Genomic DNA, 7,065 nt, shown 5'->3' with positions numbered 1-7,065 from the left:
TAATCGCCTCCTTTAAAAGGCCGAGGCATGCATTATCCCATGTGTTCCTCCCATCAACCTCGTGACTGTGCCCATTTTACAGACACGGAAGTTGAGGCCTACTCAGAGAGACTGTGGGACTTGTCCAAGACTATGTAGGCGGAAGGCAGCGGAGGCACGTGTTGGAGCAGAACACTTGTCCATCAAACCCTGTGCTTTCCCCGCTCCGCCACACGATGGGCCGGACGCTCTGTTTCTTCATCTTGTTTTCCTCAACAGCAAAGGAAACTGAAGCCCAGAGAGGAAGAACCAGAAGCCATCTTTCCGACCTCCCTCTCCCAGGATCCTTCTCTCTAAAACTTGTTCCCCACACCCAACACCCTGTCCGTGCCAGGTGACCAGATCACCGTGGCCCAGCTGTCCGGCAGGTGTGGCTCTGCTTGGGTCCTGCGGTTTCAGGTGTTGTCCTCAGCGAGTGTAAACAGTCCCTGGCCAGAGGCACTGCGGCTTCCAAGGTGCCAACTGGCTTTGGCGGGAGCAGGAGCTCTGTCTCTTCCTTCCCTGCCCGTCCCTCTCATTATGCAGTGTCACAGTGGCCTGAGCCTCACATACACACGGCTTTGTCTGGAGCGACACGTGCCAAAAGAGACGTGGAAGTGAGAACTGGGCCGCTGACAGACAGCGTCTCCTTTCGGAAACTTGCACACCGCCACATGGCCTGTGTTGGCAAGACACCCTAGGGCAAGCCTGGGGAGAAGAAGAGGGGAGACCCGGGGCCCCCAGGCGGGCCCGGAGCTTCTGGCTACATGGAGTTGGAACGCGATACCACTTGTGGGTAGAAAGGAAAAGACATAAAAGGGGTACGGGAGATACACCCAAGAGTCCGGAACTTAATCGCTGATGATTCTGGCTCTCATTTATTGAGTACTTACCATACGCCAGCCATTCTGTTGAGCACCTCCCATATTCATTCTATTTGAATAAAAACCCTAAGACAGGTACTATTATTATCCTTATTTTTCAGACAAAAAAGGGTTAAGATATTTACCCAGAGTGACACCATTAGAGAACGGCAGAACAAAGATTTGAGAACAGGCCGGGCCATTTATGGAAGCCGTATCCGATTACGCTCTTATTACGTACTCAGCCTTTCGAGTTCTAGGTGGCTCATAAAGCCATCTAGGAACAGTGAACTTGGTACAGTGAATTTGAGCCTTTTCTCTCCCCTGCAGTCGCCCAAGGATTGTGCACCCAAATCCCGGCCGAGCTCCTCGGTTGAGCGACTGAGGACCCCTCCACGGTGTTCTTCGTTAAATGCCCGCTGGGAGCTCTGCCTGGCACCCTACCGGTCCTGCAGGCTCCCCAAGGCTGTCAGCAGATCATCCACATTCATACCCAGTAAATACAAGAAACCTGACTGGTGGGTTTTTCTTTATTTTGTTGCTCATACGACGCCAAGTCAGTACGGGCTGATAATATTTTAGTGCTTATTTTTGAGGCCGGGTTATTGTCCCTGACATCTTCAAACTCATTATCCTCTGCTGGAGGAAGGTGGGACAATTTTTGTCACCATGGAGCATAGGTTTGGGCTCCATACCCCAATCCACCCCATCCCCGCTTTGAGGACTACGTCTCTGACTTACAGGGGAGGAGTACAAACAGATGAGAGAAATTATCATGCCCTTTTGCCATTAAAAAAAAAAATGCTCAGAACCACCTTTCTCAGTATATGTCCAGCCCCTTGTCACCCATCCAAGGTGGAAACAGGGGGTGGGAGATGGCTTTTACATCTAATACATGCAAGAGGCCTAGTTCATGGGTCTATAACTAAATGCTACTATGGAGCCAGGATGTAAAACTAGACCAACCTCCGGGATGACAAATATGTGGCCAAAGCAGACATTGCTAGTCAATCACAGCACTCCTTGGAATCAGGATGTGACCCCTCAAATGCTCAAGAGAGTGCTCTCAGCAGTCGATACAAATCAATCAGAGCACACGAGATAAGATCTGGTTTTAAATGTAAATCAGTCTCTGTGTTCCTTACCGGGAGAGACCCTAACTTTTGAATGCATTTGTCTCCCCTCAATGTAACTTAATTGATATAGTCTGAATAGCCCCCCATGTTGGTTGAATGCATAAATGGATGAAGCAGTGAATTAAGGTAGCTATTTAGACAGAGGTAGCTCAGTCTTCTTCTGGATGCCCTATCTTTGATGGAGGTGCTGGAGTCTTCTGGTTACCAAAGCTGGAGTCTTCTGGGTACCAAAGCTGTGTTTCGTTCACATAGATCCCCTCTTGCTGCTTTAGCCCTACAATTTTCCACACCGATCCCAAAGCTGGGGAACTTGTACTCCAGTGTCCTACAGGGCTGTTCGGGAGATACCTTTTGCCCATACTCTTCCTGTACCCTCCACCATAAAAGTCAGACAAGACTTCATTGAGTTTAAGCCAAAAGACCCATTAGAATAATAGACACTAGGGTGGATTTTCTCAGCCTCTGATGACTAAGTCTTTGTTCCCAGCCCAAGCTTCTCTGCTTGACTTGTTCTTCCCTTGGGATGAGTTCTCTCCTGGGAGGCACCTCATGCAAATAACCTTCTACTAGACCTGCCCTGTCAGCTCCTCAGAGTTTCCTAGTCACGACTGAATTTTAGCGGTGGACACCACAGCTTATACATAATCTTTTATTCTCCCTCTTTAGCCTTACATGTGGGAGATCATATGTAGCAGTTAGTTATTGCTACATAACAAACCAGTCCCAAATTTAGTGGCTTAAAGTAACAACCATTCCTTATTTCTCACAAGTCTACAGGTCAGCTGGGCGGTTCTCCTGGTCTGGGTTCAGCTTGACTGATGCCAGCTGGGCTCACCTATGTGGCTGTGGTCAGTTTGTTAGGTGACTGGGGATGCCCAGTCTAAGATGACAGGACGACTTGGCTCTCTTCTAGCAGACTAGCCTGAGAATGTTCTCATGAGAAGGGCCAGGGTCACAGAGGGTAGGCAGAAATGGACTAGTGTTTTTCAAGCCTCTGTTGGGGTCAAAGTTGATTACATGACCAAACCAAGAATTAGTGTAAGAGGATACTACTAAAGGGGTAGATGCAGGGAGGCATGAAAATGGGCCATGAATGCAATCTATCTACCATACCATGGAAGAGGATGTGGCTTTCACCAGTGGGAAACATTTGAAACAGTGCCTGGATGTGAGCCTGATTCCCTTTCATGATGGGAAAAGTTTCAAATCAATGATAGTCGTAATTCGGTTGAATGTCTTAGGATCAAAAGCCTCAGTTGAAATGCTCTCTGTGTTGAACGGGCTTTGGCTTTGGTCAGTCTGCTAGATTTTCCTCAAGGACCTTACGAGATGAAGCAAAAACAAAGGACATCCTTGGATAGTCAAAGCTGGCTTTAGGGTCCCCAGACACTTCCCCTCTGTGTCCTGAAAGTACTTCCTTTGTATCCACAATGACACAGACAACCAACTTCCTGTCACTCCCCATCACTTGGCTCTTGTACCAAGCTGGGCATCACTCCACTTGCTTAGATTTCTACAGCAGCTGTCATCATCTGGTGGTTTGGATGTGGTAGGTGTCAAGAGTGGGAGTCAGGATTCATTTTTGGTGCCTCCAGAAGCTATCTGGTTCCAGCAGCAACTCTTTAGCCAAAGCAAATTCTCAGTTTCAACAGGGAAGACATTCAGGAAGTACAGACTGATTACGCCTTTCTGAAGGTTTAACTCCCTTCACGCCTATCGTGGACTAGCTGAGTCCTACTGAAGATCTGATCATTCTCCCGGGCTAGCCTGAACAGCCCTACAAGGATTATTGAATGCATCAAGACTGTAAATGGGCAACCACCTTTTGGGGATCATCTCAATTGGAGAGATCTAAAAAAAAAGCAGTTATTTGCAGTTTTTTCACTCTTTGGGGAGATCCCTCCTTTAGGAATGAGCAGCAGGATTTTAAAGCCTTCTGCTCGTTGGGTGAGCAGATACACGATAAACCTCCCTATTCCTTATGTCCGGTACCCATTAAAAAATCCAAACCAATTCCAATCACCTTTCCCATTAATCTTGGATGTTAATTCACAACCCTTTTCTGTGCAACTTTCCAGGTAATCACTCCAACTGATTAGAGCTGGCAACTGAAATGAAGAAGATTTATCATATTGAATAGGGATGGACCGAGGATACCAAGAAGCTGGTATACGTTTAAAAAAAAAAAAAAGAAATTTGCACATAGATTCACCCAGGGAAACACCATATGAACATGAACACAGAGATGTATAAACCAGGGGATATCAAACATTGCCAGCAAACCATCAGAAACTAGGGCAGAAGCATGGAACAGACGCTATGACAGGTCTCAGAAGGAACCAACCTACCGACATCTTGATCTCAGGCTTCCAGCCTCTAGAACTCTGCGACAATAAATTTCTGTTGTTTAGACCCCTCAGTCTGTGGTACTTTGTCATGGCAGCCCTAGAAAACTGATAACACAGGTCAAGGAGAATCTTGCCTATGGAGCGCAGATTATTTCTAGGAGGTTCAAAGAGACGGGCAATTGGAATAAAGAAAGGCAGCTTGGAAACCAGATAGATGAGCTCTCTCCCCTCAGCCACAAACCCACTTACAAATACACCAGAGCCCAGAGAAGTTACAGGGCTTAACTATAGTCAGTGAGCCAGCTAGTCAGAGATGCAATTTAAGGTTAGGTAACTTTTGACCGTCACTTTCCCATGCCCAGTTTCAATGCATACCTTATTTTGTCATTTGCTTACACACACGTCTCCTTTAATTTACCGTGACACCTTGAAAACAGGGATTATATTCCTGGACTGTGGCTTGGTGCCTCCCATGTAGCAAGCCCTCAATAATATTGGTTACTTACGGCTAATTTTTCCAGGGTCTTCCACAGGGTCGTCTCCATGTTGACCCAAGACAGTGCCTTTCCAAGAGAAATGTCTGCTGACAATATGGTGTTCCGGGTGAAGGGAGCCGCTATGAAAAGACTTAAGGTTTTGGCCAGCTCCCTTCTACAAATTGATGTCTCTTCCTCAGCTGATACACTTCTTAGAGGCAGGGACCCTTTTATTTATCTCTACGCCCCCCCCCCCATGTTGCCCACAGCCCAGGGTCGGGCTCAAATCATGGCAGACTCCCAGTGAACATGTGTCAGCTTGGACAGACCTTCTATGCAGCCGCCTCGCTGTTGAGCACAAGAGGAAAATTTACAAGGTGTTATTTCGCTAAAAATATACCTCTGAGGGGAATCTCATGCTCTGCCTTGTTATTTGTAACTCTTCCTTTCCAAAGGAAGCGCTGAAAGAAATCATCATCAAAGTGACACTTTTCAACACTTAAAATGTCTGCCCAAGTTGAGAGAACAAAGCTTCAGTCAGTCCAGTCTTTGCAAGAAGGTCTCCCACAAGGCACGCGTTCGGTGTAAATTTTACACCGTGCTTGATTTTCCATAATAAACAAATGCTTGTAAGAGCTTAGGACGTGGAACTCGTTTTATGCATAAACATAGAGTAAGAACATGATTGTATTGATATATTACATAGATCAAATAAATGTCTTAAATGTACTTAGGAGGTGACCTCATAGTACTCACGTCTCGCTTTCATAATTAGTTTTGGTATGTTTATGGTTTCAATGGGTTCTGGGGAACAGAATGTTATTTGCTGTAATTGAACTGGTAGGAAGTCAGGATTGGCTTTATTCATGACAGCTATTCAAGACCTGCTTCGACCTGTATATGGGGAGTTGCTGGAGTATGTTTCATCCGGCTACACAATTGTGGTGTTCAAGAGCAAGGTGAACATACGGCAGGCAAGTGGAGAATCTCCCCTTCCCCTTTCCTGCCGCCTCAACCCACCCCCCGCCCCCCAGAGGATTTTAGCCTCCAGCGTACACAGATTGGGGTAGATGAGAAGACCCCGCCATGTCAAATGCACCATGGCACTGTCAGCCCAGGGCAGGGACAGCACTGCCATGCTCTCCCCCAAGATGTCGTGGGGTGCATGCCCCAACGCATCCCCCGCTGAATCTGCTCCTAGGTCTCCTACTGGGAGCAGATGGGAGCATGGGGTATCCTGCCCGCAGACAAGGCCTGGCAAGCCACCCTGGGTGAAGGTGGCAGCACTCATGGAATGGTGGTGGGGACAAGGCATTTGGGTGAGGTCTGGGGCACTAGGAGGTGGGGGCAGGGGGCAGGATCGCCAGTGATCTGAGCTTCACTGTCCCATCAAACTTCACTTACAAAACACAGATTCAAAGATGAATGAAGAAACGCAAGACTATAGCAATGCCTTGTGTTAGACTCAAGCAAGGTCTCCTGAGCACAAGTCTCAGATGACAGCACCAGCTCCTTGCCCTTGAATCCAGCCTCCCCTGGGACATTTGCAGAGGGGCTTTCTTTCTCCTATGGGCTTTGATAGATGTGCCAGTCCCACGTGGAGGGTATAATGCTTTGTTCAATGCTGTGTATGAGCCTAGCTAAACTAGCTTGTAAGATTTGGAGGAGTCATCTTTATCCTTGTTTTCCCCAAAGCACGCAGAATGGTGTTTTCGACACGCAAGGCACTGACAAACGCCACAGAAGTCGTACGAGTCACAAACCGGTGTGCTGAGAGGTATTCTGTCGCACATTATGTGGAGCTGAATTACAGTTTCAGTCGTGGCCACGCAGACCTCATTCCCATCCACAGATTTCCATGCAGCGTCTGTGGCAGAAAGGGTGGAGGGGGCAATTTCAAGGCATGATGCGGGACAGAGGTCCGAGGAGGGAGGTTTCTGAGAAAGAGGTTGCCTGTTGGCTCGGAGCCTCAGTGCACATCAGCGATATACATGCATCGTAAAGCCATGTCGACTCTTCCGGGAGAATTAGATAATGGTATGCCCTGGAAACCATAAGAAAAATGGAGACACGCCTTAAGTGTTGTGGTTGAAAACTGGAAACCACAAACTCTCAGCTCCTCACCATTGAGACTTCTTAATAACTAAATCCCTTCCTGACTCTGTGCATAATTGCCTGGAAGAGGGAGCGGGAGATGAGGTCCTTCCATCCTGTAAGGTCCACA

Source organism: Panthera tigris, chromosome D1 (genome assembly GCF_018350195.1).
Source record: "Panthera tigris isolate Pti1 chromosome D1, P.tigris_Pti1_mat1.1, whole genome shotgun sequence".
Classification (NCBI taxonomy): domain Eukaryota; kingdom Metazoa; phylum Chordata; class Mammalia; order Carnivora; family Felidae; genus Panthera; species Panthera tigris.
Note: the sequence above shows the minus strand (reverse complement) of the source record.